The sequence below is a fragment of the Chiloscyllium plagiosum genome, unplaced genomic scaffold (assembly GCF_037043375.1).
Source record: "Chiloscyllium plagiosum isolate Xiang-an unplaced genomic scaffold, Cpla_swu_hap1 HiC_scaffold_9, whole genome shotgun sequence".
Classification (NCBI taxonomy): Eukaryota; Metazoa; Chordata; class Chondrichthyes; order Orectolobiformes; family Hemiscylliidae; genus Chiloscyllium; species Chiloscyllium plagiosum.
This window is the reverse complement of record NW_028270147.1, coordinates 17,253,966-17,280,196: the sequence shown is the minus strand read 5'-3', so window position 1 is coordinate 17,280,196 and position 26,231 is coordinate 17,253,966. Positions and strand designations below refer to the sequence as shown.

General features: G+C 40.8%; 1 protein-coding gene across 3 annotated transcripts in view; it reads right to left on the bottom strand.

Moving 5' to 3' along the window:
- The window catches only part of LOC122554156 (serine/threonine-protein kinase N2-like), a 117,494-nt gene that overhangs the window by 79,749 nt on the left and 11,514 nt on the right, over positions 1–26,231 (bottom strand). The window contains exon 2 of one of the 3 annotated variants that reach the window (XM_087990430.1): positions 1,427–1,512. The exons of the other annotated variants lie outside the window; for them this stretch is intronic. The gene's annotated coding sequence lies outside the window, so the exon portion shown is untranslated. The remainder of the gene's footprint in view (positions 1–1,426; positions 1,513–26,231) is intronic. 3 annotated transcript variants of the gene reach the window in all.

Sequence of the window (26,231 nt, the reverse complement as noted above, 5' to 3'; positions counted from 1 at the left end):
CATATACAATCCTTTCTTTAAAAAAAATCAAACAATGGTTGAAAATGCCAGTAACTGAAATATGGATTATTTGCTTTAAACAAAAGCTAATTTACCTAATATCACCCTTTCAGTGCACCACAGTGCACCAGTGCTACCTAGCATGGTGACAAAATTTCCAAGAATTTCTCAGTGAGCAAATTTGCAACCTGACCAACTCTTATGTTGAGAAGTACATCAACCAACATCGAGAGAGATTAAAAGAAATCCAATGATTTGGAGAGCCCTGGGTTTCTATTGTGACCCTTGGGGATCTTTTAAAAAAAAAGTTTAAAATAATTAGTTAAGAACAAATTGGATTGCTAACCACTATTTAAGCAGCACAGTGGCTAGCATTACTGCCTCATAGCACCAGGGTTCCAGGTTCGATTCTAGCCTCAGGCGACTGTGTGTGGAGTTTGCACATTCTCCCTGTGTCTGCGTGGGTTTGCTCCGGGTGCTCCAGTTTCCTCCCACAGTCCAAAGATGTGCAAGTCAGGTAAATTGGCTATGCTAAATTGCCCAGTGTTAGATGCATTAGTCAGGGGTAAATAATGGGTCCGGGTGGGTTAGTTTTCAGAGGGTCAGTGTGGACTTGTTGGGCCAAATGGCCTGTTTCCATACTGTAGGGAAACAAATCAAATTTCTAGCACCTGCCCCATATTTTGAAGTTAGTGTTTAGCCTGTGTCAACATTAATACAAATCGAATAAATCAAACAGCACTTGATTGAGGTGTTAGCCTAAATGCTAACCATATTTTTAAAACCAATAGGTTGACTTATATGAAACTGGAAATTAAAATATTACAATAATTCAACCCAGAGCATATTCCAAAAAAGAACCCTTATAGTATCTGGAAACTTCCTGGGAATAACATCAGTCGGCTTGAGAGAGTAGTAAATGTCATGTTTTAATCTGATTAAATCTCTGGATTAGAAGAATATCTAGTGGAACTTCAATTCTTATTGAAAGCAAATTATTTTTCAAGAAGTAAATATCACACCTCAAAAGGTCAGTGATTGAATGAGTTGTATAGCATTCAATTTGCGCAAACTTAAGTTCGGTAGACAACAAATGGATCAATAACCAGGCATTTTTCTTCTGGGTGGTACTGCATGTTTTTAAAAAAAATCTCAACTCTATATAGCAAAAACTTTCATTCCTACTGGAGTACAGGGAAATTGGTAGATAATTAGGAATCCTCAATAGCCAACTCAAAGAAACAAATATAAAACAAAGTTATTGGTTTGAGCTTCATCTTTTTAAGGCAGTAAAGTGGATTCAAATCGGCCACAACGGATTGCATAAAATTTTCTCTTGTGGAAGTCTTTGTCATGTCAATATACTGCAATGAATGAGGACACAAAATAGAAGACTACACATTTAAACATGTAAAAATTTACTTACATGTGCAAGAAAAAAGGTGACAACTGGACACTTCTTTCTATACTTGAACTGCACTCACAATTTTGCATGTAGGCATCATTATCTTTCTACAAACAATCACAAGGGCATAAAATATAGGAGCAGAAGTAGGTCATTTGGCTCAGAGTCTGCTCTGCTATACAATCATGGCTGACCTGTTTCTCAATCCCATTCTCCTCGATCCCCTTGTTATATCAAGCAACTCATTCTCTGGTTTTAAGTACAGTGACTTGGCCTTCACAGTCCTCTGTGGCAATGAGATCCATAGATTCAGCACCCTCTGGCTAAATACATTTCTCATCTCAGTTCTAAAAAGGGTCATGCCTTCACTAAGATTGCGTTCTCGGGTTCTAGTATCTCCTACTAAAGAAAGCAAACATCTTCTCCACATTCACTCTATCCAGGCCTCCTAGTATGCTGGAAATTTCAATTAGACTCCCCACTCAATGCTCTAAACTCCATGGAGTACAGACAGAGTCCTGAACTGCTCATGACAAGCCTGTTGTTCTAAATCTCCACTGGACCCCCTCCAACGTCAGCATGTCCTTCCTGGGATATAGAGCCCAGAGCTGCTCACAATGTGGTCTGACCAGAACCCTGACAAGCCTCAGCAGTATATTTCTGCTCTTGTATTCTAGCCTTCCCAAAATTAATGCTAACATTGCATTTGCCTTTTCAACTGCCAAATGAACCTGCATGCCAATCTTGATAATACAGAATTAGGATTCTCAACTCTGGGCTTCAGATTTCCAAAGGCTTTCACTGTTTAGAAAGTAGTCTATGCCTCTACTCATAACATAAAAGTTATAATCTCACATTTTGTCACTTCTTTGCCCACTCTCCTAGCCTGTCCAAGTCCTTTCGCAACCTCCCCACTTCCTCAACACTACCTGCCACCCCTACCATCTATCTTTGCCATCTGCAAGCTAAGAACATAGAACAATACAGCACAGAACAGGCCCTTGGGCCCACGATGTTGTGCCGAACATTTGTCCTAGCTTAAGCACCTATCCATGTACCTATCCAATTGCCGCTTAAAGGTCACCAATGATTCTGACTCTGTCACTCCCACAGGCAGCACATTCCATGCCCCCACCACTCTCTGGGTAACAAACCTACCCCTGACATCCCCCCTATACCTTCCACTCTTCACCTTAAATTTATGTCCCTTTGTAACACTGTTGTACCCGGGGAAAGAGTTTCTGACTGTCTACTCTATCTATTCCTCTGATCAGCTTATAAACCTCTATCAAGTCACCCCATATCCTTCGCCATTCCAGTGAGAAAAGGCCTAGCACTCTCAACCTATCCTCGTACGACCTATTCTCGATTCCAGGCAACATCCTGGTAAATCTTCTCTGCACCCTCTCCAAAGCTTCCACATCTTTCCTAAAGTGAGGCGACCAGAACTGCACACAGTACTCCAAATGTGGCCTAACCAAGATACTGTACAGCTGCAACATCACTTCACGACTCTTGAATTCAATCCCTCTGCTAATGAACACTAAAACACCATAGGCCTTCTTACAAGCTCTATCCACCTGAGTGGCAACTTTCAAAGATCTATGAACATAGACCCCAAGATCCCTCTGCTCCTCCACCTTACTAGTAACCCTACCGTTAACCCTGTATTCCGCATTCTTATTTGTCCTTCTAAAATGGACAACCTCACACTTGACAGGGTTGAACTCCATCTGCCACTCCTCAGCCCAGCTCTGCATCATATCCAAGTCCCTTTGCAGCCGACAACAGCCCTCCTCAGTATCCACAACTCCACCAATCTTCATATCGTCTGCAAATTTACTGACCCACCCTTCGACTCCCTCTAAGTCATTAATAAAAATTACCAACAGCAGAGGACCCAGAACTAATCCCTGCGGAACTCCACTTGTAACTGGGCTCCAGGCTGAATATTTACCATCTACCACCACTCTGACTTCGACCAGTTAGCCAGTTTTCTATCCAACTGGCCAAATTTCCCTCTATCCCATGCCTCCTGACTTTCCACATAAGCCTACCATGGGGAACCTTATCAAATGCCTTACTAAAATCCATGTACACTACATTCACTGCTCTACCCTCATCCACATGCTTGGTCACCTCCTCAAAGAATTCAATAAGACTTGTAAGGCAAAACCTACCCCTCACGAATCCATGCTGGCTGTCCCTAATCAAGCACGGTCTTTCCAGATACTCATAAATCCTATCCCTCAGTACCCTTTCCATTACTTTGCCTACCACTGAAGACTAACTGGCCTGTAATTCCCAGGGTTATCCCTATTCCCTTTTTTGAACGGGGCACAACATTCGTCACTCTCTAGTCCCCTGGTACCACCCCCGTTGACAGTGAAGACAAAAAGATCATTACCAACGGCTCTGCAATTTCCTCTCGCTTCCCACATAATCCTAGGATATATCCCGTCAGCCCCGGGGGACTTGTCTATCCTCAAGTTTTTCAAAATGCCCAACACATCTTCCTTCCTAACAAGTATCTCTTCTAGCTTACCAGTCTGTTTCACACTCTCCTCTTTAACAATATGGTCCCTCTCGTTTGTAAATACTGAAGAAAAGTACTCATTCAAGACCTCACTTATCTCTTCCAACTCAATACAAAGTCTCCCACTACTGTCCTTGATCGGACCTACCCTCGTTCTTGTCATTCTCATGTTTCTCACATATGCATAAAATGCCTTGGGGTTATCCTTGATCCTACTCGCCAAAGATTTTTCATGCCCTCTCTTAGCTCTCCTAATCCCTTTCTTCAGCTCCCTCCTGGCTATCCTGTATCTCTCCAACGCTGTCTGAACCTTGTTTCCTCAACCTTATGAAAGCCTATTTCTTCCTCTTTACAAGACATTCAACCTCCCTCGTCAACCAAGGTTCCCTCACACGACTATCTCTTTCCTGCCTGACAGGTACATACATATCAAGGACACGTCATATCTGCTCCTTGAAAAAGTTCCACATTCCCACGACATCCTTCCCTGACAGCCTATGCTCCCAACTTATGCTCCTCAGATCTTGTCTTACAGCATCGTATTTACCCTTCCCCCAATTGTAAAACCTACCCTGTTGCACGCACCTATCTCTCTCCATAACCAAGATGAAAGTCACAGAATTGTGGTCACAATCACCAAAATGTTCACCCACTAACAAGCCCATCACTTGTCCCGGTTCGTTACCAAGTACCAAATCCAATATGGCCTCCCCTCTGGTCGGACAATCTACATACTGAGTTAAATCTACATACTAAGCAGAAACTCTCTCAGTTCCTTCATCGACATGGTTAATACATAACATGAATAGTTGTGGTCCCAATACTGACTTCTGCAGAACTTCACTAGTCGCTGGCTGCCATCCTGAAAACCATTCCTTTATCCTACTTCTCTGCCTTCTGCCAGTCAGCCAATTATCTACGCACGACAGTACATTGCCACCAATACCATAGGCTCTTATTTTATTTCACTGCCTCTTGTGTGGCACCTTGTCAAAGGCCTTCTTGAAATCCAAACACGTCACGTCCACTGGCTCTCCGGTGCTCGCTACCTCAAGTAATTATAATAGATTTGTTAAGCATGACCTTCCCTTGACGAAGCTGTGCTGACTCAGCCCTACTTTACCATGCACTCCACAGTCTCATACATAATGTACTCAAATCTTACAAAAGATCAAAGAATAGTTTCTGCCTCCCTTTTTAAACAGGAGTGCTATGTTAGCTATTTTCTGCTTCTCCGAGACCCTCCTTGGCTCCATCGAGTCCCAAAAGATCACAACTGACTCGGAAATCTCCTAACCTAACTCTTTCGGAAATGCGGGGTGTAGTTGCCCTGGTCCAGGTGATTTATCTACTTTTAGACGTGACAGGTTGAGTAGCACCTTGTTCTTACCTCTCCCTTATTCTCTTGAATTTCTGCTATGCTGGTGTCTTCCACTATAAAGACTGACGCGAAGTACCCAGGCAGCTCCTCCACCATTTCTTTGTTCCCCATTACTACTTCTGCAGCTTCATCTTTCAGTGGTCCAATTTCCAGTCTTGCCTCGCCCTTACGTCTAAAAAACAAACTTTATATTACTAGCTCACTTCCTTTATTAATTAGTTACATTACTTTTTTATCTTCTGCTGGTTTTTAAAAAGGCTTCCCAATCCACTAATCCTCACCAAGCTGTTTTTTTCCTCTTACTTTTATACTGTCCCTGACTTTCCTGGTCAGCCATGGTTGCCTCATCCTTGTTTCCTGATAAAAATTTCTGCTCTGCCTCTCAAATTAATCCCAGAAACTCCTACCATTGTAGCTTCACTGTCTTCTCAATAGTTACCTCTACTATTTGTAATGCAATTACATCCAATTCCAGCTCCTCCCTATCAAACTACAGGGAGAATTCCAAGTTCAAAATCACACAACACCAGGTTATAGGCCAACAGGTTTAATTAGAAGCACACTAGTTTTCGGAGTGTCGCTCCTTCATCAGGTGGCAGTGGAAGGCTCAATCCTAACAGAATTTAGAGCAAAAATTTACAGTGTGATGTAACTGAAATTATACATTGAATTCTGTATATTGTGGTCATTGCTCCCAAGGGGTCTTTCACCTGAAGATCCCCAAATCAAGTCTGCTTCATTGCACTTAATCAAATCCAGAATTGCCTGTTCCCGAGTGACCTCTACCACAAGCTGCATCCAAAAATAAACATCTCATGGATGTCTTAAAAATTCCTTTTCTTGAGCTCTGCTGCTAGGAATGTGTGTAGGGTATAAACAGGTAGGGAAAAAGTTCTGAGTTTTGCGAAACAAGATGTTCAGTTGAGTATGACTCAGATAAGAACTTACAGTTAACAACGGAGTGCTGGAGGAAAGGGTAATGGGTTAACAAGGTGGAAAAGCATTCATTATGTAGAGCCATTTAACAATATTTGAAACATTCAGTATGCAAGGTCAGGTAACAAGGGGAAAAAGTATCTAATGTATGAATCCAGTTAACAAGGTTAAGAACATTCATTGTACAACAGTAAAGGGCTTGGTCTTCGCTATCGATTCTCACTGATTGTAACGGTCACTCAATACGTATGCTGCCTTATCTAGATGCTCCTCCCTCTAAAAGTGATTATATAAACTTCATCAAAAAACTGCTATTCGAGAGAAGACCAAGAACTCATGTCTCTGTGCACATGGGTGATTGTTCTTTCTCCCTCCAGGGCTCGGAATAAAGATGAAGGAGGTAAAACTATGCTGTGTCTCTGAGCGTTGTGCTTCAAGTTGGGGGGGGGGGTGGGTGGGGTGGTGGTGAAGGTGAAGAGACTGCACAATAATATCAGCCTGATTTTTACATTCCACTGCATATTTACATTGCCCAAGATTACTGTAGTAGCATCATTCTTACATGCTTTTTCTATTTCCTGATTTATGCTGGCCCACAGCTTGACTACTGCCACAGTATTTTTCCCCCTTTGTAGTTCCTCAATACTATCCGACCCTATAAATGAGACAATCAATTTCATTACCAACACTTAAAAAAGTTTACTTGCTAGTTAGAATTTATGCGCAGTACGGAGGGAACGCTACATCACTAACTAGCTCCTTCCAATGAAATATTAAAACTCAAGCCTTATCTGCTTACTCTGGTCAGGTAATTTAAAAGAGGTCCTACAGCACCATTCGTGAACAGATTGTTTTGGTTGGAATCTTAGAGAACTGGGAAAACTATAGGAATCAAGAGGGGATTAGAATCATAATATGGCAATAAAGTGGCTATTCAACCCATCTCATCTCTCCTGACCTTGAAAGAGCTGACCAATTAAATATCATATCCCAGTTTTTCTCCCATAACCCTACACAATAGTTCTCTCAATTACATGCTTAATAGCTTTTCGAAGTACCTTTCGCCACCAGATTCCAATCAATTTCAGATTATTTTAAAGGCATATTATAATCTGCCTCTCGGCCCCAATAATTTTAAGCCTGTGTGACCTAATTACGGATCCATTTGCCCGAGGAAACAACTTTTTCCATTTGCACTATAAAACTCCCTCAGCTTTAAATACTTTTATGTGGGCACTACTTTATACTCCACTGTTCCAAGAAGGCAATCACTTTTGCAATCACTTCTGTACATAACTGAAGTCAGAGAATCATGGAGTCATACAGTACAGAAAAAGACCTTTCGGTCCAACCAGTTCCTGCCGAACATAAACCCAAACTAAACTAGTCCTACCTGCCTGCTCCATAATCCCTCTAAACCTTTCTTATTGATGTATCTATCCAAATATATTTTTAATAACTTTTGAAATAAAACTATAATAAATCTTTAAGACTGCAATTCCAGCAGCCCTTAACCCTCTGCACCCTCTCTCAGACCTCGTTATTCACAAAAAAGTGTGGTGTGTATAATTGTACACAGTGAGCCCTAACCAGTGATCCGCCAAGGTTTAGCATGACTTCCTTGTTTGTGTCCAATGCTATTATTTACAAATAATATTAACACATATTTTAACTGCTTTATTAACTTGCCTTGCCACCTTCAAAAAATGTATGAATACGTACAGCAGGTTCCCCTACTTTTACATCACATCTCCATCAAAATGAAAACTTTCAGGGCTCCACTGCCTCTCCACTTCATTCTTCTCAAAAAACTTTAAATTATGTAATGGAACTGACAGGGGAACAAGCTATCTTAGATCTGGTCTTGAGTAATGAAACAGGAATAATTAATGATCGCACAGTTAGGAATCCTCTTGGAAGAAGCAATCACAGTATGGTCAAATTTAGAATACAGATGGAAAACAAGATGATAAAATCCAATACTAGGGTCCTGTGCTTAAACAAAAGGAGACTACAATAGGTGAGGGAGGAGTTGGCTGAAGTAGACTGAAAGCAAACCCATTATGGTGGGGACAGTTAATAAACAGTGCAGGACTTTCAAAGCAATTTTTCAAAGTGCTCAGCAAAAGTAAATACCAGTGAAAAGGACGGACTGTAGGAAAAGAAGTAAACTGCCAGAGACATCTCAGGAAATAAGGGAGGCAATCAAATTGAAAAAGGAGGCATACAAAGTGGCAAAATCCAGAAGGAAGCTAGAAGCTTGGGAAAGTTTTAAAAGGTCAGCAGAAAGCCACAAAAATAAAGCTACAGACCAAAGCAAGACAGATTTGAGTAAACTAGTTCAGAACATAAAGACAGATAGCACAAGTTTCTATAAATATATAATAGGAAAAGAGTGGCTAAAGTAAACATTGGTTCTTTGGAGGGCGAGAAAGGGGATTTAGTAATGGGATATGAGGAAATGGCCAATGCATTGAACAGGTATTTTGTGTCTGTCTTCACAGTGGAGTACACAAATAACATGCCAGTAATTGACAAAGAGACAAACATAGTCGAGGACCTAGAAACAATCATTGTCACGGACGAGTTAGTGCTGGGCAAGCTAATGGAGCTAAATGGTAGACAAGTCTCCTGGCTCTGATGCATTTCATCAGAGAAATAGCAAGACATCTAGATAGAAATTGGCCCATTAGACAGAAGCAGCATGAATTCATGAAAGGCAGGTCATCCTTAACTAGTTTGCTGGAATTCTATGAAGATATTATGAGCATGGTGGACAACAGGACCCAGATACGATGTAACTAGATTTCTAAAAGGCATTCGACAAGGTACCGCATAAAAGGCTGCTGCACAAGATAAAGATGCAAGACGTTACGGGCAATGTATTTGCATAGACACCGGATTGATTATTTAACAGGAAGCAAACAGTGGGGATAAACGAGTGCTTTTCTGGTTGGCGATCCATGACTAGTGGTGTGATGGAATGCAGTCCTTCATTCCCAAAAGGATTAAGCTTAAAAGCAGGGAGGTTATGTATAGTGTGCTGGTGAAGTCACACCTGGAGAGTATTGCCTGCAGCTTTGGTCTCGTTACTCGAGAAAAGATGTACTGGCACTAGAGGGGGTGCACTAGACTGATTCCAGAATGGACGGGGTTGGCTCATGAGCAGAGACTGAATAGACAGAGACTACATTCATTGGAATTTAGAATAATTGGGGTGGCGGTATCTTATAGAAACACAAAATTATGAAGGGAATAGATGAGACAAAAGTAGAGAGGATGTTTCTGCTGACCCAGTGAAACTAGAACAAGGCGGCATAAGCCTCAAAATTAGGGGGAGCAGATTTTGGACTGAAATGGAAAGGCACTTCTTCACCCACAAAGTTGTGAATCTGTGGTATTCCCTACCCACTGAAGTAGCTGAGGTTTCCTTATTGAATACTTTCAAAGCTAAGATCGTTAGCTTTTTGAACAGTAAAGGAATTAAGGATTGTGGTGAGGGGGCAAGTAATGGAGCTCAGGCATGAAAAGATCAGCCATGATCATATTGAATGGCAGAGCAGGCTCGATGGGCCAGATGGTCTACTCCTGCTCCTAGCTCTTATGTTTTAAATTCATTTGTGGGACACTGGCATCATTGACTGAACCAACATTTATTGACCATCCCTAGCTGCCCTTAAAAAGGTGGTGGTGAGCTACCTTCTTGAACTGCTGCAGTCCACCTGCTGTGGGTTCACCCATGATGACAATTTAAGTGTGAACTAATGGCATGATTTGCCTAACTTACCAATCTGCTTCTACCCTTTTTGGTTTTTACTAGATTGCCATGTTTTGTATTAAACCTGTTCGCCGAGCTGGGAATTTGTATTGCAGGCATTTCGTCCCCTGTCTAGGTGACCTCCTCAGTGATTGGGAGCCTCCTGTGAAGCGCTTCACAGGAGGCTCCCAAGCACTGAGGAGGTCACCTAGACAGGGGACGAAACATCTGCAACACAAATTCCCAGCTCGGCGAACAGAACCACAACAACGAGCACCCGAGCTCCAAATCTTCTCATAAACTTTGTATTAAATCAGCAAAATTCTACTATTCTTTTAAAGGAACAGTTAAAGGCCCTAATACTTCACTGTTGTTTGCTGTATCCTGGTGTAACTGATTATCGTGCTTCAAGCAGAAGATCCTTTAAATGTACTGAGGTTGAAGCATTTTGAATACAAAAAAATCTTAGGCTAACATAGTCTTGATGAGTTGAAGTTTTAAAAAACACCCAACCAAAGGCAAGATGCATTGTACCTTTTATTTGGTTTTCAATTCTCTCCTGTGTTTTTACACTCTGCTGCAAATGATTACTTGTTTTGTTTTCCACCCTTGTCAATGTCAGCAAGACTTTAACAAAGAAGGGACTGAAAATTAAGCCTCACCCAGTCACTTTTGTTCTGGGGGAAAAAAAATGAGATTACCATAATCTCATTATGAATTTACATGCAACATTCTTACTGTATTTGTAGAGATTAGACTAATTAACATTCCCTTAAACTCTGGAAGTTTTGCTTTCTTTAAAAGACCCTTTACTTCGGCAGTTTTGTACATTTTTTAAAAAAACATTTGTGTTGCATGTTCCCCAATTGGTTTTATCTCTGTTCTTAGTTTCTTCTTTTATGTATTTACATACTTTCTTTCTCTCCCAGGCCTACGGATTTATTTTTTTTTATCATCTGCATCTGACATTCAGCACACTCTAATCCAGAAAAGACATGCAGAGAATTTTTTTAAAAATCTATTCATGTTTTTTCCTGGACTAGTGGAGCAGATCTCTATTAGACTTCACTCAGAGACCTTATAAGAGCAAATGAGGCAGAACAGGTGAGAAAAAAAGTTACAGTACACAGGAGAACATTTATAAATGCAAGTATAATGTATTCAGTTTAAACAATGTGCTTCAGATCAATCAACATTCATTGTAGAAGATAACCAAATCGGTAGGATATTTATCTTTTGGTTTGATTTGTAAGAGGATAGTGCTTCCTGCACAAGATGATTTAAGTGTCAGTTTATACTTTATGTATCACATTTATTTCGAGTGTCACTGAGCATATTGTTCGCCAATCTCCTACATGTCCAAGTGCACAACCTGCTAGAAACAGTAAAAACACAGTGCAGGTGCTGAGGATCTGAAATAAAACAAATTGCTGGAGAAACTCAGCAGATGCAGCAGCAGTGAAAAGAAAGTAACTGCTGATGTTTTAAGTTCAGCGACAGTTTCGAAGAGTAACAGGACCCGATGTTAACTCTGCTTTCTCTCCACAGATGCTGCTAGACGTGCTCAGATCCTGCAATTTAATGTTTTTATTTCTGCTGCAGAAAATGATGATACCTTTAGTGGACAGCGAAGAAGGTTACCTCAGATTACAACAGGATCTTGATCAGATGGGCCAATAAGTGGCAGATGGAGTTTAATTCAGATAAATGCAAGGTGCTGCATTTTGGGAAAGCAAATCTTAGCAGGACTTATACACTTAATGGTAAGGTCCTAGGGAGTGTTGCTGAACAAAGAGACCTTGGAGTGCAGGTTCATAGCTCCTTAAGAGTGGAGTGGCAGGTAGATAGGATAGTGAAGATGGCGTTTGGTAGGCTTTCCTTTTATTGGTCAGAGTATTGAATACAGGAGTTGGGAGGTCATGTTGCGGCTGTACAGGACATTGGTTAGGCCACAGTTGGAATATTGCATGCAATTCTAGTCTCCTTCCTATCGGAAAGATGTTGTGAAACTTGTAAATCTTTTCTGAACCCTTTGAAGGATGACGCCAGGGTTGGAGGATTTGAACTATATATATCCTTCAAGATCGCCACACTTACTGCAGCTACTCTTTCTTTTCATATACCTGTAGAAGCTCTTGTTGTTTTCACATTGCTTGCCAATTTACTTTCAAAGTCCCCTTTCTGCTCTTTTATTTAGGTGTTTTGTCATTTGCAGCCGATACATAAAATATTTCTAATCTTCTGGCTTCCCACTAATTTTCATGTTTCGTATGTCTTAGTTTTTGACTGAATACTGTCTTTGCCTTGTTAACTATGGGCAATTCCTCCTCCTCAGTCCATCATCTTGATCAGAATTAAAAATTATGAAATACCTGCTTACCAGCTTTCCCCTAGCCTACTAACCCAGCTCACTGTAAACAACTTTCTTCATACCTCTCTAATTGCCCTTATTTAATTTGAGGGCATTGGTTTGAGTTGCTCTCCCTCAAACCAAATTTGAAATCTTACTATGTTGTGATTGCTTTCATAGAATCAGTCATACAGCATGGAGACACCTTCGGTCCAACTGTCCACCTCAACCATGTTCCCAGACTAAACTCATCCCACCTGCCTGCAATTGTCTCCAAATCTTTCCTATTCATGCCCTTCACTATGGAGATCTCTTATTAATCCAATCTCATTACCCTTTAGATCTAGTCATGTATAATGACATAGTGGTAATGTCACTGGACTAGTAACCCCATTACCCCAGGCGGATGATCTGAGGATATAGGTTTGAATCATTTGAACTCAATATCTAAAAATCTGGAAGAAAAGCTGTCCTAATGGTGACCATGGAACTACTGTGGATTGGCATAAAACCCACCTGATTCACTACTGTTCTTTAGGGAAGGGAAACTGCCATCCTTACTTGGCCTGGCTTACATGGCACTCCAGACCCATAGCACTGTGACTTACTCTCAACTGGTATCGAGGCAGTAAATGTTGGCTTATAGAGAGACATTCACATTCCACCAATGCTTTTTTTTAAAAAAATAGCTTGTTCCAAATAGGTTCTGCAACATATTGCTCTAGGCAGCATTCCTGATACTCGAGAAAATAATCTTTCATAACACTCTTTCACATCAGATTTGGCCTGTCAATATGTAGATTCAAGTCACCCACAAGAATTGTTGGGAAGGGTTTGGACATGGGGGGAGTGGGGCATTCCATCCACGATACTTATCCCTCTCCATTCTTTGTTTCCTCCCAAAGTGATATTACATCATGCATCTATATCATGACTCACTGCTACACTGATACCTTCCTTTATTAATAAAAAAAAGTTATCCCACCAGCTTGTTTTTTTAAAAAGTTACCTCTTCTGGAACATTGACTGAATTCCAAGCCTTGATAACTCTGTATCGATGTCTCCACAATAGCTACCAAATCATATTAATTTCTATTTGTGCCATTGCAAATACTACATGTATTCAGATATAGCACCTTAAGCTCTGACTTTTATTAATTACTTGTACTCTCTGGTTCTGATTTCTGCTACACTCTTCAGCATATATTTTCTAACTTTTTCTGTCACACTGAATCATTCACTCTGCATCTCTTCTTTCTCTTTTTGATGTTTTATAGGTGTTGCTATGATGTTTTATAGTGTTTTGACAAAGTCTTCAAATATAAAAAACCATTATGCAACTTTGTTTCCAGATTTCAATCATTTCAAATTGATGACTTCATCTTAAATTACCCCAATAAAGCTAATTGGTTATTTTAATTCAACTTACAAATAACAAATGCAAGTAGTCATACAGTTCTTAAGATAGTGCTAGAGGAAAAAAAGGCGATTGAAAAAAAAATCTTCAAACAAACACGTACTTTTTTGCCATAAATGAATTAGTTAATAGTTGACAAAAAACAAAAAAGTCTATGGCAGACATACGCACCAAGTCAAGAAAGTTCACTATCAACATTGATGATAAATCTGAAGACCATTAGAACCTGTTACAAACTGTAGGCACTCCTTATTTGGTGAAACCAGATAGGAGATCAATATGAAGCCATCTATCTTTCCAGGATTATGAACTGCTAGTTCCAGATGCAACTGTCAGCTGTACAAGTGAAATTCTTCAGCAGCTACTCACTTTAAAAAAAACTCCTCCATCATGCAGGTTAGGAAAAGCCCCAAGATAGATTCATGGAATTAACTGCTCCAAGCTGAAGTGATGGTTCACATAGTAGTTAGTTGCAATATGCCAGAGATAATTAGTGAAGATAAATGTTCAAAACCCCAAAGACTGCTTCACCTTGGCTCTTCTCATCCTCCCTCCACCACCAACCCTCTGTCCCTTCATAAAAGGAGTATTATAGTACACTCCTGTGTGATCACATAACTGTTCATCTGTTACCTCAGTTCACACCAGACAGGGAGAAAGGAATCCTCAGATTCTTGCAGAATGCATTTTTCATCTAATAGATTGTATTAAGTGAGCTGGACATGGTTATTTAAGAATAATTAAAATGCAAAGTTTTGATAGGTCTGCCACCAAACATTCAACAATACAGTGAGCATGTGCAACTAAGTTACAATTTAACCACAAAATCCTCAGGTAGCAAGCTCTTGACATTGATGCCTGCCTGGGAATGGTCTTAATGGTTCAGTCACCAACATCAATGCTCCAGCATTGAACCGCAGTCACTGCTGGTTAGAAGTAGATTTAGTATTCAAAACAAAAGATACCGAGATAAACTGGCCTTCAGGAAAAGCAAAACTGACCACAAATTGGCAGCTCATTCAATTTTGTGCTTTCCCATGAAATAATAGAACAGTACTACAAGGAATCAATGCTACCAAAAACAAAATCTTTCAATGAGAAAAGTAGGTTAAGCACACTCTCCTTTCAGCCCTAAGACCAAAGTTAATTCCATACTAATGCGAAAAGTCCTGAGAGCAACAAATGTCCTACATTAAATCAACACAAGCAGTCTCATTCCAATCTTTAGGGGACATGAGCTTATAGCACAAAGCCTCCCCAAATTGGCAGTCTTCTCACTCCGCTCCTTTCCTAAATCAGAATGCAACCTGAGAGTTACATAATGAATGGTAGATTTATCTGCAAATTTTCAAAGTATTCATTTTGTCCAGCTTTCAAATCTACCCAGTTTATAAAACAGTTCGTTTGTAAGCATGAAATAGATGACCCTGTTACCCCAACCAATTCAGTTCTTGAATACTTTGATGCTTGTACATTTGAGTTTTTAAACTGTTCCTTTCACATTAGTCAAGACAAAAGCACAAGACAGAATCAAAGCCAGGAGCAAAATGGAGCAGTCACATCAGCTGCAGCCACTTTAAGAGAACTTCAGGAGCAATGTCGATACATCAGCTTAGTGGTCGGGACACCAATCCCCCCGCCCCAAATCTTAGTCCAAGGTCCAGTGTGTGCATGACCCATTGCTAAATCCATATTTCCCCATCAAGCTGAGTTTTACCTGACTAGGTGCACAAATTTAGTTTGTGATTTTAAAGAACAAAAACTTCAAAACATTAAAATAATAAACATCTGACAGATTTCCCACCACTTCAGTCCTGAGCAATTAAAGTTGATCAACTGAACTTGTTAATTTACAGATGTTCTCTGCAGAGAGTTTTGTGGTGCAACAAACATTCTGACGATGTGGCCAGAAGGCCTGGGTTCAAGTCCCAATTGCCTCAAAGGTGCATTGAAACATGTCTGAGCAGGTTGATTAGAAACAGTAAGACAATGAGGTCTTCGCAAGCAAGCACAAGACAGAGATCAGCTCTTTTAGCCAATTCAGGTCAATATTAGTTGGAAATCAATCAGATCAAGTATTTGGGTAACCTGAGCACTAATACATTTCACTCATCCTCTTTTCAATCCATGGGCATGGAGGCCAATTCTTGTGCACTTACTGACCAGTAACTTCTCAGATAGGGGATCAAACCAGGTCTGTTCCAATTAATAGTTGGGAGACAAGCCGTGTAACAGTAAGGGTGCTACAATATCAAATTGATCACAATCAGTATTCAAAATGGTCCAAGACATTTTTCTATTGCAGGTAATTACAAAGGGGAGGTTTAGGAATATTTTTTGTTCAACTTTTTAAGAATAAAAAAAACATCTGAGCTGAGATATTTAGAAATGGTACATTCCTGATGTGTCGACAGATTTAAATATAGTAAATGAACAAATTAAAGTCAGGAAGTTACTTATATCACTTTGATAACCTTTGAATGACAAATTGAGATACTTATGCAATTCAAATCTGGCAAGCATCCAAAAGGAATAAAACCAGACATATCACCCCCATGAACCTAGGCAAAGGAAATAATAACAACAAACACCCATACAGTTATCAACATCATCTGGGGCTTGGACCAAAATTAGGAGACAATTGTCCCACAGATTAGTTAAGCAACAACCTTAAGTAGCAGGTCACAGTCATGCTGAGCAGTTTTCCCCAGACATCATAACAACCAGTTCCAGTTATGCTTTGTTCCAGCAGCAGGAGAAACCCTTATGAGCACAGTGGTTTAGGAGGGACTTGCCCTGAGACTTAACAGACTCTAAACCTTATAAAATTTTAATCACATCAGGTCAAACATAGGTATAGAAGCCTACTGCTGACTATTAGTTGCCACTGCCCCTTCAGCCAATGAACCATTGCTCCATGTTGAATACCACTTGGTCGAAGGTGCCAAGACTGTAGATGAGTGATTTCAAAGTCTACTATAAGTGGCTCATTAGTCAACTACTGACTTAAACCAGCGGAATCTGGGCATAGCTGCAGCAGGTAGTGAGCGAAACAAGAGGGAGAGAAATCTATTTGACCTCATCATCAATGTCTCATGTAAGCATCTGCTCATGACAGTATAGATAGAAATGGCCACTCAGTTCTTGCAAAGACAAAGTCTTATCTTCAATTGAGGATGCTCTTTAGTGTTTTGTGTAACATTACCATGGCACTAAATAATATAGATCTAGCAACTCAATACAGGGCATCCAAGTGCTATAGGCCATCAGAACTAAAACTGTTATTCAATCTATAATCAAGGCCTGGTATGCCACCCACCTATCATAACCATGCAAGCAGGAGAACAACAACATGTTCAAAAAGCGTGCAGATAGGCATGCTGAGACACAAAGCTCGAGACATGCTTAGAAAGGAGGCACCAACCCACTGTTCCTACAGCGCAGGACTAATTGCATGGTAAACAGCATAAGCAGCCTGCAATAGACAGGGCTAAATGATCCCATAGGAGAAAGCAAGGTCTGCAGATGCTGGAAATCAAAGCTGAAAATGTGTTGCTGGAAAAGCACAGGTCAGGCAGCATCCAGGGAACAGGAGAATCGACGTTTCAGGCATAAGCCCTTCTTCAGGTCCTGAAGAAGGGCTTATGCCCAAAACATTGATTCTCCTGTTCCCTGGATGCTGCCTGACCTGCTGCGCTTTTCCAGCAACACATTTTCAGCTCAGTAAATGATCCCATATCCAATCGATCACATCCAAACTCTGCAATCCTGCCAAATCCAGTTGTGGATTGAGAATATTGATGAATTCATCTATAAATATGCTTCTATCCAAATTGAAATAGCCATAAGTTAACAGATACACAGTGAAAACGTGTTTCAGGTATGAGTAGATAGAGAAAGAGTTAGGTTTTGAGTTTTGTGAAACAAGAGGTTCAGCTGAGTATGACACAGATCTGATAAGACCTTGCAGTTAACAATGGGGTGCTAGAGGCAAGGGTAATAGGTTAACAAAGTGGAAAAACATTCATAATGTACAGCCATTTTACAATATGGAAGCGTTCAGTTCAACTGGGTGAAAAGTTGAATGTGAAGCCAGTGAAGGTTAACAACATTCATTATCTAACACCAGATGGCTTAAATCTTTACTATTGACACTCGCTGATTGTAACGGTCACCCAATCAATATGTACGTTGCCTTATCTGGATGCTCCTCCGTATAAAATAACTATATAATTCATTAAGACACTGCTCTTCAAGAGTAGACCGAGAACTCATGTCTGTGCACATGGGCGATTGTTCTCTCGCTCTCTCTCTCTGCAGGGCCCGGAATAAAGATGAAGGAGATAAAACAAATGTGTCTGAGCATTTTGCTTTGACTGAGGGGGGGGGAAAAAAATGGGATGACAACAGCAGGTATTGTTACCACAAGACTGTATTACCTAATAATTAATACAAATGAAAAATAAAAGGAGCTCTTGAAAAGCAAAATGAAAATCCCTATTTATCCAAGGCTGCTCCGGGAAACGAGAAAGGAGGTTGCTAAGCCGCTGGCGAGGAGATTTGTCTCCTCACTCTCCATAGGAGTCATACCAGAGGATTGGAAGGAGGCGAATCCTGTTCCTCTTTTCAAGGGCAATAGGGAAATCCATGGCAATTACAGACCAGTCAGTCTTATGTCTGTGATCAGCAAAGTTTTGGAAAGAATTCTGAGAGATAGGACTTATTACTATTTGGCAAAGGATAGTGTAATTAAAGGCAAATCAGCATAGCTTTGTGAGGAGCAGGTCATACCTCACAAATCTTATTGAGTTCTTTGAGGAGGTGTCAAGGCAGGTCGACGACGGTTGTGCAGTAGATGTGTATATGGACTTCAGAAAGGCATTTGATAGGGTTCCCCATGGTAGGCTCATTCATAAAGTCAGGAAGTATGGGATACAGGGAGATTTGGCTATCTGGATTCAGAATTGGCTGGCTGACAGAAGACAGTGTGGTTGTAGATGGAAAGTATTCTGTCTGGAGGTTAGTGTTGAGTGGGGTCCCGCAGGGCTCTGTTCTTGGGCCTCTACTCTTTGTAGTTTTTATAAAGTGACTTGGATGAGGAGGATGAGGGGTGGTTTAGTAAATTTGCAGATGACACAAAGGTTGGAGGTGTCGTCGATAGCATAGAGGGCTACTGCAGGCTGCAGCACGACAGACAGGATGCAGAGCTCGGCTGAGAAATGGCAGATGGAGTTCAACCTGGATAAATGCAAAGTGATGCATTTTGGAAGATTGAACTCCAATGCTGAATATAGGATTAAAGACAGAAGTCTTGGCAGTGTGGAGGAACAGAGGCACCTAGTACATAGATCCCTCAAAGTTGCCACCCAAGTGGATAGGGTTGTTCAGAAAGCATATGGTGTTTTGGCTTTTATTAACAGGGAGATCGAGTTTAAGAGCCACGAGGTTTTGCTGCAGCTCTACAAGTCCCTGGTGAGACCACACTTGGAATATTGTGTCCAGTTCTGGTCACCCTACTATAGCAAAGATAAAGGCTTTGGAGAGGGTACAAAGGTTTACCAGGATGCTGCCTGGACTGGAGGGCTTGCCTTATGCAGAAAGGTTGAATAAGCTCTGACTTTTCTCTCCGACTGTTGGAACGTAAAGCATAGATCATTACAATGCAGTACAGGCCCTTTGGCCCTCGATATTGTGCCGACATCAGAGGTAGGCTCTTTACGCAGAGAGTAGTGAATGCATGGAATGCACTGGGGACATTAAGCGACTGCTGGACATGCACATGGATAGCAGAGAGTTGAGGGGCGCATAGGTTAAGTTACTATATTTTACATTAGGATTAAATCTCGGCACAACATCGTGGGCCAAAGGGACTATTCCGTGCTGTACTTTTCTATGTTCTAAAAAAATCAAAAAAGGAGCCCAAGAGAAAGTCAAGAAATAACCTTAAAAAGTAACTTTGTTCCCTGCTCCCTATTATCTCAGAGTTCCTGGACTAAATTTCAGTTGCCACTGATATCACCCTGTAGCCTAACGACTTTCTCACTCACTGGCAAAATGTGCATTATCCTCAAAATTCTTAATCGTACTCACTCCTTTCAAGTGTATTCCCTTGATATATACAACCGGAACATAGAATCCAGTACAGAGTCTTCTGCAAACCCGCTGCAAATAGCCTTACAGTTACAAAATGCCCTGGCCAAAACCCTTTTTTACAACTCAGTCAAATTTGGATCCAACTTATTACTTCCCGTTGCACCTTCATCTGTTTTAATTTTCTGCCCAGTCTGTCCTAAAGGACTCTATCAAAAACTCATCTAAATCCAAATACGTTACCCTCACAGAAATTGAGGCTATACAGAGTATAGTATATTGAGTTAGTCAAAAATTTTCCGTACTGGATTCATGTTGACTTTCCTTGATTAATCAACAGTTTCTCTGTAAGTGACAACTTAGATTGTGTCAGATTTTCTTCCAATTTGCTCAAAGGTTAAGCTAGCCTGTGATGACCCAGGCTATCCCTCCTCATTGTTCAACATTAGCAGCCCTCTAGAACCATGCCTACAGACAGATGGTTGAAGAATGACAGCCAGACCCAACCATTCATTTTCTTGCTTCTTGTAGCTGACCAGGGTACACTTCATTCAGATACAGGGATTTATATTCAGTTAGCAGGAGGCACAAAAACATCAGCTCCCATTCCACACATTCAAAAGGTGTTTTTGTACCCAGCTTCAACATATTTAATTTGCTGTACTTGTCTTTATCTTGATCAAATCTCTTCTGGGGTAGAAGTCACCTATACAAGGACGGATTGCACCTGAATCGGAAGGGGACTAATATACTGGCAGAGAGATTTGCAAGAACTGTTCAGGGAGGATTTAAACTTGTAAGGGGAGTGGGACCCAGGGAAATAGTGAGAAAAGAGATCAATCTGAGACTGGTACAATTGGGAAAGGGAGCGAATCAAAAATGGAAGAAAATGGAATAGCATAGGATAAATAGGCTTCAGATTGGTTCCACAGGACGGCACAACATCGAGGGCCCAAGGGCCTGTACTGCATTGTAATGATCTATGCTTTACGTTCCAACAGTCAGGGCAGCAAGGAACAAAGCAAAGACCAAGGTAGGGCTGATAAACTAAACTGCATTTACTTCAATGCAAGAGGCCCAACAAGGAAGGCAGATGAACTCAAAACATGGATAGGAAGGTGGGACTGGGATATCAGCAATTACAGAAACATGGCTCAGGGATAGACAGGACTGGCAGCTTAATGTTCCAGGATACAAATGGTATAGGAAGGATAGAAGGGGGGGGGGGATAGCATTACAGCTGTACTGAGGGAGGATATTCCTAGAAATATATCCAGGGAAGTTATTTGGGTTGAACTGAGAAATAAGAAAGGGATGATAGCCTTATTGGGATTGTATTATAGACCCTCTTAATAGTCAGCAGGAAATTGAGAAACAAATTTGTAAGGAGATCTCAGCTATCTGTGGTGGTTATGGTAGTGGCTTTTAACCTTCCATAGACTGGGACTGCCATATTGTTAAGGGTTTAGATGGAAAGGAATTTATTGTGTGTACAAGAACATTTTCTGATTCAATGTGTGGATGTTCCGACAAAAGAAGGTGCAAAACTTGACCTACTCTTGGGAAATAAGGCACGGCAGGTGACTTGAGGGGTCAGTGAGGGAGCACTTTGGGGTCAGCGACCATAATTCTATTAGTTTTAAAATAGTGATGGAAAAGGATAGACTGGATCTAAAAGTTGAAGCTCGAAATTGGAGGAAGGCTAATTTTGACAGTATTAGACAAGAACTTTCAAAAGCTGATTGGGGGCAATTGATTGCAGGTAAAAGGGACAGCTGCAAAATGAGAAGCCTTCAAGAACGAGATAAGAATCCAGAGACAGTATATTCATGTTAGGGTGAAAGGAAAGGCTGGTAGGTGTAGAATGCTGGATGACTAGAGAAATTGAGGTTTTGATTAAGAGAAAGGAGGCATACGTCAGGTATAGTCAGGAGAGATTGAGTGAATCCTTAGAGTAAAAGACAGTAGAAGTATACTTAAGAGGGAAATCAGGAGGGCAAAAAGGGAACATGAGATTGCTTTGGCAAATAGAGTTAAGGAGAATCCAAACGGCTTTTATAAATACACTAAGGACAAAAGGGCAACTTGGGAGGATACAAGGCTCTTCAAAAATCAACAAGGCAGTCTACATGTGGAACCGCAGATGGGGGAGATACTTAGTATTATGCATCAGTGTTTACTGAGGACAAGGACAAGGACAAAGAAAATTATAGAGAATGTGGAGAAATAGATGGTGACATCTTGAAAAATGTCAATATTACAGAGGTGGTGGTGCTGGCTGTCTTGAAATGCATAAAAGTGGATAAATCCCCAGGACCTAATCAGGTATACCCTAGACCTCTTTGGGAATCTAGGGAAGTAATTGCTGGGCCCCTTGCTGAGATATTTGTATCATTGATAATCACAGGTAAGGTGCCGGAAGACTGGAGATTGGCTAACGTGGTACCGTTATTTAAGAAAAGTAGTAAGGAAAAGCCAGGAAACCACAGACTGGTGAGCCCGATGTCAGTTGTGGGCAAGTAGTTGGAGGGAATCCTGAAAGACAGGATTTACATGTATTTAGAAAGGCAAAGGCTGACTCGGGAAAGTCAGCATGGCTTTGTCCATAGAAAATCATGCTTCACAAACTTGGCTGAGTTTTTTGAAGAAGTAACAAAGAGAATTCAGGAGGGCAGAGCAGTAGATGTGATCTATATGGACTTCAGTAAGGTATTCGACAAGATTCCCCGTGGGAGACTGATTAGCAAGGTTAGATCTCATGGAATACAGGGAGAACTAGCCATTTGGATACAGAACTGGCTCAAAGGTAGAAGACAGAGGGTGGTGGCAGAGGGTTGTTTTTCAGACTGGTGGCCTGTGACCAGTAGAGTGACACAAGGATCAGTGCTGGGTTCACTACTTTTTGTCATTTATATAAATGATTTGGATGTGAACACAGAGAGGTATTAGTTACTAAGTTTGCAGATGACACCAAAATTGGAGATGTAGTGGACAGCGAAGGTTATCTCAATAGAACAGGATCGTGATCAGATAGGTCAATAGGCTGGAATGGCAGATGGAGTTTAAATTTAGATAAATGAGAGATGCTGCATTTTAGAAAAAATCAAGTCACAGCAAGACTTATACACTTAATGGTAAGGTCCTGGAGAGTGTTGCTGAACAAAGATACCTTGGGAGTACAAATTCACAGTTCTTTGAAAGTACAGTCACAGGTAGATAGAATAGTGAAGATGGCATTTGGTATGCTTTCCCTTATTGATCAGAGTATTGAGTAGAAGTGTCAGGTGATCATGTTGTGGCTGTACAGGTCATTGGTTAGGCCACTTTTGGAATATTGAGATAAATTCTGGCCTCCTTCCAATCAGAAGGATGCTGTGAAACTTGAAAGGGTTCTTAAAAGACCTACAAGGATGTTGCCAGGGTTGGAGGATTTGAGCTATAGAACATAACAGCGTACTAGACCCTTCGGCCCTCAATGTTGCGCCACCCCGTGAAGTTAATCTGAAGCCCTTCTAACCCACATTATTCAATTCTTGTCCATATGCCTATCCAATGACCACTTAAATGCCCGTAAAGTTTGCGAGTCTACAACTGTTGCAGGCAGTGCGTCCCATTACTGAGTAAAGAAACCACCTCTAACATCTATCCTATAATCTATCCATCACCCCTCGTGCTAGCAATCCCCATTCTTGGGGAAAGGTTCTCACTGCACACCTGATCTAACTCGCTGATTATCTTGTATGTCTCAATTAAGTCACCTCTCAAACTTCTTCTCTCTAACGAAAACAGCCTCAAGTCCCTCCACCTATCCTCGTAAGACTTTTCCTCCATACCAAGCAACATCGTAATAAATCTCCTCTGAACCCTTTTCAAAGTTTCCACATCTTTCCTATAATGCGGTGATCAGAACTGTAATACTCCAAGTGCAGCCCACTAGACAGTTTTGTACAGCTGTAGCATGACCTCATGGTTTCGAAACTCAGTCCCTCTAGTAATAAAAGCTAGCACACCATATGCCTTCTTAACAGCCCAGTCAACCTGGGTGGCAACTTTGAATGATCTACACACATGGACACAGATCTCTCTGCTCATCTACACTACTGAGAATCTTACCATTTGCCCAGTACTCTGCATTCTTCTTCTTACCCCTTCCAAAGTGAATCACCTCACATTTTCCAGCATTAAACTCCATTTGCCATCTCTCAGCCCAACTCTGCAGCTTATCTATGTTCATCTGTAACCTATAATATCTTTCAGCACTATCCACAACTCTACCAACCTTAGGGTCATCCACAAATGTACTAACCCACCCTTCTACACCCTCGTCCAGATAGTTTATAAAAATGACAAACAGTAGTGGACCAAAAAGAGATCCGGTGGTACACCACTAGTAACTACAGGGAGAGGCTGAATAGGCTGGGGTTGTTTTGCCTGCAACATCAGAGGCTGAGGGGTTACCTTCTAGAGGTTTATAAAATCATGAGGGGCATGGATAGGATAAATAGACAAAGTCTTTTCCCTGCAGTGAGGGAGTCTAGAACTAGAAAGCATAGACTTAGAGTGAGAGGAGAAAGATATAAAAGAGACCTCAGGGGCAATCTATTCACTCAGAGAGTGGTGCGTTTTTGGAATTGGCTGCCAAAGGAAGTGGTGGAGGCTGGTACAATTACAACATTTAAAAAGCATCTGGATGAGTATATGAATAGGAAGGGTTTAAGAGGGAAATAGGCCAAGTGCTGGCAAATAGAACTAGATTAGGTTAGGATTCTGATCAGTATGAAGGAGTTGGACCGAAGGGTCCGTTTCCGCGCTTACTTCTCTATGATTCTAAGTCACTAAATAGAGACTCTCCTCTTTTTCCATTTAAAATAGTGATCATTTCATCATCATCATCCTGGTTGGTACTATGCTATTATAGCTGTAGCCAGAAAACTATCAAAACTTATGCACTATGGCCAAGGTACCATGTCAAGTCTACATGTGCACATCAACAAGTCACTAGTACAGGCCCATTACTATGTGTCAACCTTAACTAAGCATTACAGTGCAGCATACTACTGCACTCAAACTTGACTGTTTAAAAAAAAGTATCAGATTTATTACTGCCATTGCAGATAAGCAGTCACATTAATGGGGTAACAGCAAGTCAAAACTAAGATAGCAATAAAAGGATAACACACATCTTAACAGCTCCAGTTGTACAGAAAAACGAAGACTACCAGAATTCGGACTAGCAGCACTATTAACTTTTGACATTGTATCATCGCTCGGTAAAAAACACAACTGAAGAGACTGCTATGGAGAAAGACAAAAAAATTAAGATGTTTGTATTAGCATGCAAACATAAGCAAATTACTGAATTCAAATAAAAGAAACAATGCCTCTTTTCATTTAAATGTAATCTATTTACATAAATTTCATGTTGGATAACAAAGAACACCAGAAGATAATGATATTAGAAAAAGAAACTGTCCCCTCCCAATGTCTCTAGTTTTGGATCAACAATCAAAGCTTGGCAAAGCAGTGGATTTGAAAGAATAGTCTTAAAAGGAGTGGAGAGGAGAAATGGAAAATAAGGGGAGTTTTAGGATAGAATTCCACTAGGGTATGGAACTAGACAGTTGAAGGGCACAACAAGTAGACAGTAAAGGCAGCATGCAGAAGAGGCCAGAATCAGAAGATTGAAGAAATACGACTGAGTACCGCAAGGCTTGACAGGTATATATACATAAGCACAGCAGATCAGGCAGCCATCTGAGGAGCAGGAGAATCAACATTTCGGGCAGAAGCCCTTCATCATTCATCAATTCTCCTGCTCCTCAGATGCTGTCTGACCTGCTATGCTTTTCTGCACCATACTCTCAACTCTGATCTCCAGGATCTGTATTCCTCACTTTCTCCAAGTATAAGGATAAGGCTTGGCTACAAAAGGGATATAAGTGTTTTGAAAAGTAAGGCATTGGGAAAGCAGAAAACCAAAATTGTTCAGAGCTGACTTTTCTGGAATTTGAGGCAAGCTAAGTGAATGACAAATACTGTAGTCAAGATTAACGAGTGATGAAGGTTCCCAACAACTGATGAACTGACACAGGAACTGGAAGCTGACAACGTTACAGAGTTGGAATTGGGTAGCCATTGTGGCTGAGTAGATATGGGTTTAGATTTATTTTTCATCTTAGAAAGAATGAGATGCAAAAAACTGCAAATGAACAGTTTGGTTAAACTTTGGACAAAGATGGAATTAGTAGCAAGTCTGTGGTGTACATACTAATAATCAGATTAGAATAAAGTGACCAAGCACAGATTTTTGGGAAACTTCAGATACAACAGTGCACACAATGGCCTAAGAAATATTGGAG